We start from the raw sequence: 13,571 nt of genomic DNA on the forward strand, positions 1-13,571 counted from the left end.
GGGGACCAGGGTGGTGCTGGAGGCGGAGCCAGAGACCAGAGCAGGACCGAGGACCAGGGTGGTGCTGGAGGCGGAGCCAGAGACCAGAGCAGGACCGGAGACCAGGGTGGTGCTGGAGGCGGAGCCGGAGGCCAGAGCAGGACCGGAGACCAGGGTGGTGCTGGAGGCGGAGCCAGAGACCAGAACGGAGTTGGCAGCCAGGGTGGTGCTTTGGGCCTATGAACAGGGACAGGAGGTAGAAGGGCTGGCAAGTCCAGCGAAGCAAAACACAGGAAAACAGAAACATGCATAGGTTCAGGCCAGGCAGAGAGTTCAGGTAGTTTGGGTGTCATGATGTCGACCGCGTTCTCTGACTCAGTCATTTCGGTCGACCCGGCCGATTCGGCTGGTTCCGTCAGCTCGGCCGGTTCCTTCGACCCGGTCGGTTCGGGCGACCCGGTCGGTTCGGCAGGTTCCACCGACCCGGTCGGTTCCGCCGACCCGGTCGGTTCCGTCGACCCGGTCGGTTCGGCAGGTTCCACCGACCCGGTCGGTTCCGTCGACCCGGTCGGTTCGGCAGGTTCCACCGACCCGGTCAGTTCGGCAGGTTCCATCGACCCGGTCGGTTCCGGCGACCCGGTCGGTTCGGCAGGTTCCATCGACCCGGTCGGTTCCGTCGACCCGGTCGGTTCCGGCGACCTGGCTGGTTCCGGCGACCCGGCTGGTCCAGCTGGCGGCTTAGGGATGCCGGCCGCCCGAGCCGACCTCATCGGGGTATCCGCCAGTTTGGAGACCAGCCGGTTAGCACGGACCTCAGCCGAGCTCGCCGGTACGGTAGCCATGGGAACTGGCTCAATCACGGGTGTGCACGGGACTGGTCTGTGCGGAGGAACTGTGGAGCATTCGGGCGTCCGTGGCTGATTCCACTCTGTGGCCCACGGACCCCGATGCTTGCTGCCCTCCCCCAAAAAATACTTAGGGCCGGGTTCCGTCTCTACAGTGCTCACGCTCAGCGTGGACCCGTCCAGGAGCAATGCCAAGTTGACGAACTCTGAGAATGTTTTTATCTCTCGAGTAGACAGCATCAGATACCGCAGGATGTCCCTTAGTCCGTACTTAAAAATGTCCTTGAGAGCCTTCTCCCCAAAGTTGACCTCGTTGCACAGGTCCAAGAATACCTCCGTGTATTCCTCAACTGGGGCGTCCTCCTGACGTAGACAAAACAGGATTTCTGCTGGATCCATGTGGTTGGTCGTTCTGTCACGATGTGACACGGTGAAACAAAAGGCAAGAGAGGATCCAAATGCAGATAGGACTTTGCTGGACAAAAACAAGAAACAAACATACAGGCAGGCAAAACAGATCAGGACACGGAACAGGAACAGAGAACAACATGAACCGAACACCTACAACGACCAACACCAGGGAAGTGAACAGACAGAGTAGATATAGTGGACAGGAGCCAATAACCAAGCAGAGACGATTAGAGACAAAGACAAGACACCTGGGGAAGAGATGGAATGTGATTAGTGTCCATGGTATGCAATGAGTGGGCGGAGCAAAACAATTAAAACGAGGGAGAGACGGCAGACAGAAACAAGGGGAAAACACAGACAGACACATTACAGTATGAGTCACAAATCATATCCTAATTTTAATTTATCTGAACCAACAATCAGCTGTAACAGTGTTGCAAACCATTTGTTGATGCCAACTCAACACTTTGACTTCTCAGTCAAGCTTCATGCTCTTAATTTCCCTCTGTTTTTATTTAAAAATGTAATCTCATAAATGTAAACAGAAAATGGCGAAGTGAAGTCATTTTGGTTTTACAGTTTGAGCTCCATTACTAGATTTGTTTAAAAGCAAAACTGGTGCCTCTAGGCCTTGGAAATAAAGAGATGCCACCATTTTCTGTGCATGTTTATGGGTTTTGACAGAAACACTAGTGCTAAGAGCACTCCAGCAGCACTGGATTTACTGCTAATCAGCTAAAGGACTCAGACATCCTAGCCATCTCCCATCCCTTTTACCCTGACAGAAAACAGATGGGCAAAAGCAAGCCCCAGCCACAAAGTGTAAGCGTGTGTGTGTGTGTGTGTGTGTGTGTGTGTGTGTGTGTGTGTGTGTGTGTGTGTGTGTGTGTGTGTGTGTGTGTGTGTGTTTTGGAGAAGAACATCAGGGTGATTTAAAAAAGAGAGAGAGCACACAGCAGTGCTATACAGAACAATATTGCCTTAGATTAGAAAGGAGGACTAAAAAATAAAGACGCTGTTATATAATAGAAATGACGGTGGGGTTGAAGTTTAAAAAAACAACACACACGCACAAAGGTAAAAGTGCTCTTTTCACATCTGAAATGTTTAATCAAATAAGTCTTTTGAAAGTCAATACAAATACTGCCTCATATATTTGACAAACCAGATGGTATTAGGGATAATACAGTAAGGTTCTGAGATGGTGACAAACTTGACAAAAAATTGCTATTACATAGCAATTTAATTATGTGCATAAATCAAAGGATAATGCAAAGCTTTCAAGTCCTCCATTTGTAACTTTTTTATGTTAGATGGAATATATGTGGTGAGCAGTAATGCTGTTTGGGTAATTAACCTATATTCTTGGGTAATTCAAGACACTATACTAGCTAGGTACTGTATAGTGTAGCACCCTACTAGCAGGTACAGTTTTAACAGTTACAGTTATGCAGTTATGATTGTATGTTTACCTCAGTCGCCTTCTGCTTTTGCAAAATTTCTGGTTTTGCTATTTCCTTTCTAAACATCCACTAAATATTATTAGGTAAAGAAGAGGAGATTTGAAGGTTCTTTGAAGAAGATTTCATTGAATGCTGCAGATTTTAAGTCTGTAGACCTTATCTTTATACACTCTGACTGTTAGAATTGCTGTTAGTTGATGATTACCTACATGGGTTTTAAGATTTGTTAATAAATAGTGTAAATATAAATAAGAAAGTAAATAAATAAATAAATAAATAAATAAATAAATAAATAAATAAATAAATAAATAAATAAAAATTTATGAATTAATTAAGAACACATTTTTATTTTTAGTAACAATTTCTAGACTGCCTTAATGTTTTGTTTACAACAGGCACATTTATTTTAGACCCCTTTTTACTTCGCTTTGAGTTACAAATAAAGAGGCAGGCAACTCTCCAGAAGTGGTGAGATATATCTAATATCTCCAGCTCTATAAGTATATTTTCTATTCTTTCTCAAAAAAAAAAATAATAATAATAATTTTGGAAATTAATTAGATTTTTAGGATTAAATGATTATATTATAAATATGATTATGACATAGATTACATATATTCTGCAATATTTCTGCTCTAATAATCATATTTTGATCTTAAACCGGGGGGCACGGTGGCTTAGTGGGTAGCACGTTCGCCTCACACCTCCAGGGTCGGGGTTCGATTCCCGCCTCCGCCTTGTGTGTGCGGAGTTTGCATGTTCTCCCCGTGCCTCGGGGGTTTCCTCCGGGTACTCCGGTTTCCTCCCCCGGTCCAAAGACATGCATGGTAGGTTGATTGGCATCTCTGGAAAAATTGTCCGTAGTGTGTGATTGCGTGAGTGAATGAGAGTGTGTGTGGTGCCCTGCGATGGGTTGGCACTCCGTCCAGGGTGTATCCTGCCTTGATGCCCGATGACGCCTGAGATAGGCACAGGCTCCCCGTGACCCGAGGTAGTTCGGATAAAGCGGTAGAAAATGAATGAATGAATGATCTTAAACCCAATTGTCTTCAGTGCATAACAAAAACAAAAGCGTTGGATGTGGTTCAAAAATATTGGTTTCAAGACATGGTGGGGAATGTACTGTATATATGATAAAGTTTCTAACCAGGCTGAGCACTTGTTGGCTGACTAATTAACATAAAAATTCTGGCCTTCACATTGACTACATTTCAATTCAATGTAACACATATATGACGTTTTAAAATAATCTTGAAATAATCACAGGCACAGTTCCTATACATCATGCCAAAGAGCAGATGACTGACAAACCAATGCAACCTAACATAAATAACCAGCATTGAAAATTATATCTATTCAAAATAAGAAAACCTCAATATAAAGTTAGTGAATTTTTTTCACATCAAAGTGCTACAAAAACACAAAGGGTTATATAATATAATATAATATAATATAATATAATATAATATAATATAATATAATATAATATATTATATTATATTATATTATATTATATTATATTATATTATATTATGAAGGTACAGAAGAGAGTTTTCTGTTTTCAGTTTTGTGTATCATAGCAGGCAAAAAGACAGACAGACAGGGTCAATAAGGGCATATCTCTAATCAGCCAAGACCAACCATGAAAATCAAGAACCTACTGGAACATAATAACAAACAAGTAAGCTAAGGGTCACTCATAATCACAGTGCACGACATGGAGGGTCTAAATCAGGAGTGTCAAATTCAATTTCTTTCCAGACCACATCAGCATTTATGTAAGCCATTGAAGATCCATAAATGAAAGGTTTTATGTTTTAACCTATTATTATGTGTTATTATATATTCTCTAATTTTATTATGGCTGGGAGTCTGTTTACAATAAATAATCTTATTTGATGACAATTTGAGCAGCATTTCAAAAATATGTAGCTGGCTGGCCTGGAGGCAGTAAGTGCTAGGCTTTACCCTCACTGGCTGGTAGCTGATGTATGGTTTTGCCCAGACTAATTTAGAGAGAATTCTGGGGAATAATATATAGAAAAAAGATATGATATATTAATTTATATGACATCTTAACTGCAACCATAACACAACCCTATATTTTTCCTGTTAAATGAAAAAACATTACTGTAGGTTGCTTTGAAAGGTGTATTTGCTAAATGCTTACAAAATTTTAATCTTTTCTAAAAACATGTAAAATATCTATATCTAATATCCACTTTGTTGCTGTGAATCCAGGAAATTAGTTTGGTGCAATCATTTGCCATGTGTATGATTTTCTTTTTCCGTTCTTGTTGCTCATTCTAGGTGCTTCTAGGTGAGGTGTAAAACCAGTAAGTAGATAAGGGCAATAGAAAACCTATTGTAAGTGAGTACATCCCTCACATTTTTTGTAAATATTTTATCATATTTTTTCATGTGACAACACTGAAGAAATGACACTTTGCTACAATATAATGTAGTGAGTGTACAGCTATAACAGTGAAAATTTGCTGTCCCCTAAAAATAACTCACAGCCATTAATGTCTAAACTGCTGGACACAAAAGTAAGTACACCCCTAAGTTAAAATGTCCAAATCACTTCCATAGTGTCAATATTTTGTGTGGCCACCATTATTTTCCAGCATTGCCTTAACCCTCTTGGACATGGAGTACACCAGAGAGACCCAGGTTGCCACTGGAGTCCTCTTCCACTCCTCCATGACGACATTTACATTTACAGCATTAGGCAGACACCCTTATCTAGAGCGACAGACATAAGTGCTTAAATCTCTAACATTGAATACATTAATGCTGGTTCACTAGGTTACATACTTAAGATACCATGAGTTTATTGTTATAAGTTATAATGAAAAAGTGTCAAAGTTTTTTTTTTTTTTTTTTATTGCAAAAGATAAGGAAAGAAGTGCTAGTTGAAGTGTTTCCTGAATAAGTAGGTCTTTGATCGCCGCTTGAAAATAGCCAGTGACTCAGCTGTCCGGACCTCTAGGGGAAGTTCATTCCACCACCTTGGTGCCAGAACAGAGAAGAATCTTGTAGTATACTTGCCTCTTACCCTGAGAGATGGTGGAACCAGTCGAGCAGTGCTGGTAGATCGGAGGTTGCGGGGTGCAGTGTGAGGAATGATGAGGGCTTTGAGGTAAGAGGGAGCTGGTCCATTTTTGGCTTCGTAGGCCAGCATCAGTGTTTTGAATCGGATGCGTGCAGCTACCGGAAGCCAGTGGAGGGATCGCAGCAGCGGGGTGGTATGCGAGAACTTTGGCAGGTTGAAAACAAGCCGGGCAGCTGCATTTAGGATCATTTGCAGAGGACGGATTGCGTTCATAGGTAGACCTGCCAGCAGTGCATTGCAGTAATCCAGTCTAGAAATGACAAGAGACTGAACAAGTACCTGAGCAGTCTGTGTGGACAAAAATGGCCGAATCCTTCTAATGTTGTAGAGAAGAAACCGACATGAGCGAGTCACATTAGCAACGTGAGAGGAAAAGGACAGTTGATTGTCCATGGTTAACCCAAGGTTGCGAGCTGTGGCTGTGACATCACAGAGCTGGTGGATGTTAGAGACCTTGAACTCCTTTACCTCCCGTTTGAGAATGCTGCACAGATGCTCAATAGGACTTAGGTCTGGAGACATGCTTGGCCAGTCCATCACCTTTACCCTCAGTTTCTTTAGCAAGGCATTGGTCATCTTGGAGGTGTGTATGGTGTATGACTTTATACTTTTCTTTATTCATCTGGGTGAGATTCTTGCACATATAATGAAATCTTTGACTAAAGATCTTTGGTAGGTTTGGGTTCTTTGGATTTCTTTGGCTAGATATTTCACAGTAAAACAAAGGTTTGGTTAATAGCAGATTAAGGTAGAGCTTGGATTTTGGGGCATATTTTTGGATTTATAAGCAGGTAACTACAGTATATTGAATTTCCTCCAAAATCAATAAAGTATCTATCTCTCACGCCTGTATTTTCTACCTTTAGAAAATACAGGCGTGAGAGATAGATACTTTATGCCTGTATTTTCTACCTTTAGAAGGCTACTGGCATACTTCTCTGGAGGTGTAGTTTTGATTTAGTAACAAATCTTTTCACCGCTGTAAAGTAGTGTGCCCAGCTGTTTATGAATGGTTGTATTGTGGTGAACATGCACAGTATGGGGAAAAAACAGATATTGATATTTTGTTGGGCGTTGTAAGGTAGAGGTAGGAAGATGTAGGTTTTTTAGAACTATCTGAACTAACCAGGTCCAGAAGCAACCTTCCCAGTGAATTGGTTTGCCCACATACATATACTGTATGCAGGCAGTTTTGTTTGCACACACATCGGTGCTCTTCTCTGTTGGCTGTCTGAACCCAGGACTGAGAGACTGGAAGCTTTTATATAGGTTGTCCATAGCAAAAAAAATAATAAAAAAATATTTGTTTTCATCTGTACAAAACAGAAATAATAGATTGTTTTTAAATTGGATGAACACGCCAATTGTCCTTTAAGTGAATTGGAATGAAAATATGTGTCTCTAAATAAAACAACTTAGACTTTCACTTTAACTTTAAAGTTTCTTTAAACTACTATGGCAATAGTGATGCATATCAATACAAAACAACACAATTCAATACCAGCAAGTGTCAGCATGATACAACATGAATGCACAATAAGATAGCATATGGTAACAAAGAATAACCTGAAACAATTTACAGTATATTGAATAAACAAGCCATCCGTTGCAAAACACATGCTAACAAGTCTTTCCATTTCTTTTGTGCTTCCTGAGAGGATAGTAAGAGTCAAAGAAGGGAAACAGGCAAATGATGAAGGTAGACGGAACCTGTGGTTGCTCATTTAGGTAGCCTAAGTGCACTTTAGGCTATGGTTATGTGTTTTTGATGTTGATTCTGCTTTCCTTTATAATGTACAATACACACAATAAAAAGAAACAAGCTTCCAAACACAAAGCTATACTACAGAGCTCTACAATATCACAATATGATGTGCAATGTTAAAGGTTTTATTTATCTTAGTTATATACATAAGAGCTCTTACACACAAACATATTTTTAAACTTCATATTTCTTCTGCATTTTCACCTCCGTTCATTTTTCATTTTACAACATCATCTAGCATACGTAAGCTTTATGCTGGCCAATAATTGCCTAGACATAATTGCAAGTTTAAAAGCCTTTAAAGCACTTTAAACCTTATAATGGTTCTTGAATCAAAATTTATTGACCAGAAAATTTGGTCTTCAACCAAGACATTAAGATAAAACAATGCTCTTTAAATGTGAACACATCTGAGAAAGCTTTTTTTACTCCTACAACAATCTTGACAAATTTGAACTGTGCTGAGGTAGCAGCACATGTTTGTGTACTTTGGACCAGTGCTTCATAGTGCTATTTGTTGCCAAGGCAACAGCCCCATTGATTTTTACATGAGGAAGGAATCAGCATGGGTTGATGAGCAGGCATTTGTATTTTCAGTACTTTAATTTCACAAAGGTAGACTATCATCTGGACACCTCCAGCACTGTAATCTGTTTAAGAGTCATAAAGCTATGTTCTCCAGATTAGGGACATTGGCACAGATGGTCTGACCTTTTACTAATGTTCTCTGTTCTGTCAGGTGGCTGTTTATGGCTATATTTCACAGAGCAGCCTTATAATAGTGCCATTTTAATGACATTTTAGTCAAATTTATACTGGATATTAATGTGTCTGATATTGTAATTATAACTTAGTTAATGAGTTCATTTACAGACAAACTAAATAATAATAATATAATAAGTTATGAATTTTAGATTAAAGATAAACAATTTGTAGATTTGTTTTATTTTTATTTTGGTCTATAAATGTAGTTATGTTTGACAAAAAAATAAATAAATTACATAATCCATAAAATATAATTCCACTTTACCCCCCCCCCAAAAAAAAACAACAACAACAAAAACAACAACAACAAATGAACAATATTTGCAACCTGAAATGAACAACACACGCAGACCCTAAATTGAACATTGCTATGTCTCATTTCTGGAATGGATTAATTTTCTGCAATACCTGGATTCCTCTTTCATTTGTAAGATTTGTTGTTGTTATTGTTATGAAATAGATTTTGTTGATATGTAATTGTGGAAATATTTCATTTAAAAATTAAGTTGCAAATTAATTGATGTATTCATTATTTATTAATTATGAATAAATCTATTTCAACCTGTTAAGACTGCATTAGTTAACAAAGGAAAACTGCACACCAAGGCACTCAGTTAACTCTGACTTTAAACAAGGTGCATTGTTATTGCTAGAATAAAAAATTTTGAATTTGAATTTTATTAAAATAATTAATTCCTATGTAAGTATTTAACAATGACCTACTGTATTTGTAATTAGCTCATTGGGATCATTTTAACATGTTTAATGTGTTTCTACTTCCAAACCCCAGCTTATATGGCTGTAATATTTGTTTTTTATCCCAACAATAGTCATAATTTATTTTTACATGGCCATTTATTAATTAATTGTCTCTTTATCCAATTATTAACAGCTATTAGCTAATACAACCATAGTTATTTTTTTTTTTTTTTACTGTTTTAATGATTGTCTTTCAACAAACTTTGTCAGGGATCAGCGAGGATCTGTCAGGGATCCGCGCAGACTTTTGGCCATGTGCGTTTGTGTTTGTTTGTGTCACGTGATTGCCCCGCCTTTGTCTACTCCTCCCGGTCATCACACCTGTCCCCCATTGTGTGTGATTGTCCCTTTCTGTATATATTTGAGCTGCGTTGTCGATGGCAGCACGGATTCATTAAGATATATTTTTTATGTCATTTTTTTGTGTCGTGTCGATTATGTTTTGTCTTCCTTATGTATTAAACCCCTTTCATTTGAAGCTATCCTGCGTATGGGTCTGTCTCCAATCCTCCTCCTTCTGCGGGATGACAGAATGAATCCGGCCAAAGACCATGCAGACCTAGCAGGATAGCTTCGCCGCCGTGTGCCCTGCTCCCCCCACCTGCCTCGCCATGTGCCTTGGCTCCCCTCGTCTACCTCGCCATGGTCCTTGCTCCCCCCACTGGCCTCGCCGTTGTCCTTGCTCCCCTCACCTGCCAATCACCGTGGACCTTGCGGGGTTTTGGCGCTTTGGGAGCCGCGCCTTAAGGGGGGTGGGTTCTGTCAGGGATCAGCGCGGATCTGTCAGGGATCCGCGCAGACTTTTGGCCCACCTTCGTCTACTCCTCCCGGTCATCACACCTGTTCCCCATTGTGTGTGATTGTCCCTTTCTGTATATATGTGAGCCGCGTTGTCGATGGTAGCGCGGATTCATTAAGATATATTTATTATTTTCGTTAGTTCCCCGTGTAGTGTGGATTATGTTTTGTCTTCCTTATGTATTAAACCCCTTTCATTTGAAGCTATCCTGTGTACGGGTCTGTCTCCAATCCTCCTCCGTCCGGGGTCTGACACTTTAACTTTCAATAGACTAGCTGAAAAGGTTGCATATTTAATCTTCAACTGACCTGCCAAAACCGAAAGAAGAGAAAAATGAAGGGCTGCTTCCCAGAGTTAGAAAACAAAAAAAGATGGCTATGGCTGTGTGAGACTTTTTAATTTTAATCGAAACAATGTTTCATATACGCTGTTTAAACAAAATTATTTTTAAAAAGTATTTTTTATGTTATGTTTATAAAATGTTTATGAAATGTTTGTCTATGAGAGTTTATGAATATATACAAACTGATAAAAACTGTCTGATTATTTATTTATTGCTTCGAAACAACAACAAAACCAATTGTTCCACTGCAATTGCTCTTAATGTAATTTTTAAAATGTTTAAGCAGATTTGTATTAATTAAATAATTTTTACAGGTCAACATTTATTTTGTGTTGAAATCCAACCTCACAAAAAAAGAGCAAATAAGAAAGAATAATTTCTAGCCTGACAAATTGTTTTGCATTTGTTTTTAATATCTTTAGATGTGTCAGTACTTTTGGCAATGTTTGAAAGAAAACATTGTTTTCAGAAAAAATTATATTTGTTAGAACGAAGATCAATAGTTCTTTAGGTTGAGACGACTGTATTTGCTATAGATATTGAACTATAAACCGTTGGCCTACTTAAAGTAAAAGAAACACCACCAGACATCAGAACATTCAACCACTTACGTCAGACGTGATCTTTCACATGTTGATACATTTAGCATGTCGAGACAGAAAAATGACTGAACTGTGAATGCTTTTGAAAAGCTATTGTATAAAATGCCTTTGCAAACTTAAAGTAATTACCTGCCTGCACAGCAAGTATTCAATATGAATACCCTGTATAACTCACCGCTGTGCTTTTTGCAATTGTTCCGACATAATCATCAACATGCAGAGTTATCAAAATGTTACAGAAAAACACATTTAGAAAATCCCCTCAAAATAGCTTTTTCATTCTCTTTTAACACAGATTTATAAGTCTGGTTCATTTCAGACATAAGACTTGATGGTACAAGGTAGCAATGTACTATATATATATATCTATATATCTATATATATATCTATCTATCTATCTATCTATCTATCTATATATATATATATATATATATATATATATATATATATATATATATATATATATATATATATATATATATTGTGTTATCAGGAATAATTTTAATATTAATACAAATTGATTTATTTTTCCAATTTTCTAAAATGTTATGTTTCAGTAAAACATATTTAACATAAATAATTATTTTTGCTTAATGCTGCACGACTATATCCATCAGGGATCTAATTATTTTGTTATACCAGAGATGGAGTATGCACTCGGGAGATACTTTACAAAGTAGAATATACAGCTTTTGCCATACATATTGATTAAGTCTGTATGAGGAGGTCAGCTGACGCATATTAATATTTCTTGTAACACATGAGAGCTGGTGATGGATGAGCGGACTTGCAGCTGCTTGTTATGGGTGCATTTCCAAAAATCCTGCTCAGAATCCTCAGAGCCCACACAGTCAGGGTCAGTACAGGCTGATTCATTCTCAAATCCAAAGCAGGTTGCATCTGTAAAAAACAAACAAACACAAAACTAGAACATTAGTAGCATTTTGATATTGTAATAAAAGACTAATAAAAGACAATGTGCAATTCAAATATGAGCAACACTCAAAGACTTCCGTCTAATGGGACAAACAGACCCAAAGCATGGCAGCAGCATATTGCTACAGCATAATGCTGCCAGCAGTCTTGCCTTTATTTATTAAATAGCTGTACATGTCAAGCATTGAGGTGGTGTTAAAAAGTTTAGGCTCTTGGTTACTGATCAGAAGGTCATAGGTTCAAGCCCCCACAATGCTACCTGTCACTGCTGGGCCCTTGAGCGTGGCTCTTAACCCCTTAAACTTTGAGGGGAACTATACCATGACTGACCGAGTGCTATGATCCCAACTAACAAACGGATATGTGAAGTAAAAAAACACTATACTCTAATTATTGTCTTCTTCCTCACTCAAAAAGGGTAAAATGAGGGCTAAATTTACTTTTGAAATTAAATAGTTAAAATACAATTTTGTGATTCAAAGGTTATGTATAAATAACAGCATTTTACAGTTTTCTGTATGCAAAAGTATGCAAATACCTACCCAATGATGATTCCACCAACTTCCGAAACCATCACCACATGCTCCAAAAGCTGTGTATGTTCAAAGATGTGTGTGCTGCCACTATTGCCACCACCCTGCATCTGGGCCTTACCCACCTGGAAAAAGACACACATACATGAATGTGGCTCATAGACTTCAGTATTCAGCACAATAGTTCCTTAGCATTTGATTGAAAAGCTGAGCCTGCTGGGCCTAAACGCCTCCATCTTCCTCTAGACTTCCTCACTGAGACCTCAGTGAGTGCGGAGCTGGAGCAGCACCTTCAAGACGACACTAACACATTGATGACCGGGGCCCCGCAAGGATGTGTTCTCTTTCCACTGTTGATCAAGCTGCTGACCCTGACTGGGTGAGAGTGCACAGCTTAAAACACATCATCAGATGGTATGAATGTGTTAGGCCTCTGAGCAAAGCCCTCGACCCCTCTTGGGACCTGTTCTCTGACCCCAACGTCCAAAGTTAGGACATATTAACCACAGTGGTACAGTAAGCATACTGTGAAAGTATTACATTTGTTCACATACAAAGTGTGCTATGATATTAAGTTATATGGTTGCTTACTACTACTACTACTACTACTACTACTACTACTAATAATAATAATAATAATAATAATAATAATAATAATAATGAATGTTAGATTTATATAGATACCCTTCTAAACATTTCTAAATTTATAAGAAATGAGGCATGGCACAAGGACAGCATGTGCTAAAGTGATTCAGACTTTATATAACTTAACATTAAATTATTTGTGGATCATGACAAAATCAATGAAATTGGAATTTTACACAAATAAGACTCTAGCCCGGGAATCGATAAATATCTGTATTTTTCTTTGTCTCATGGAATACAGTGCTTTTGTTACAGAGTTAATATTGAATGACTTTATTTTTGTGATGCTATATTTCACATCCAAATTCTTGTCAATGCTTATTGTATTGAAGGGTACTAAAATTGAGTAAATTATAAATTAAGCCTTAATTTTATACACAAACACACTCAAGTTTGTTGGATTTTAGACTAGTTCTAAAACCAAGTCATCAATGTTCAAAGTAATTCTGACATTAATATTAGTCTAGTTACAGTATGTGAATAAAATAGAAGATCATTAAACTTGTGCAATTTTGTGCACAATATTTTGTACATCTACACTGTAGATGTTATTTATTAATTCATGAACATTTCCAAATGTAAATTTTCCAACAAAAATATAGTGTTGCAGA

This window comes from Tachysurus fulvidraco, chromosome 5, assembly GCF_022655615.1.
Source record: "Tachysurus fulvidraco isolate hzauxx_2018 chromosome 5, HZAU_PFXX_2.0, whole genome shotgun sequence".
NCBI classification, from domain to species: Eukaryota; Metazoa; Chordata; class Actinopteri; order Siluriformes; family Bagridae; genus Tachysurus; species Tachysurus fulvidraco.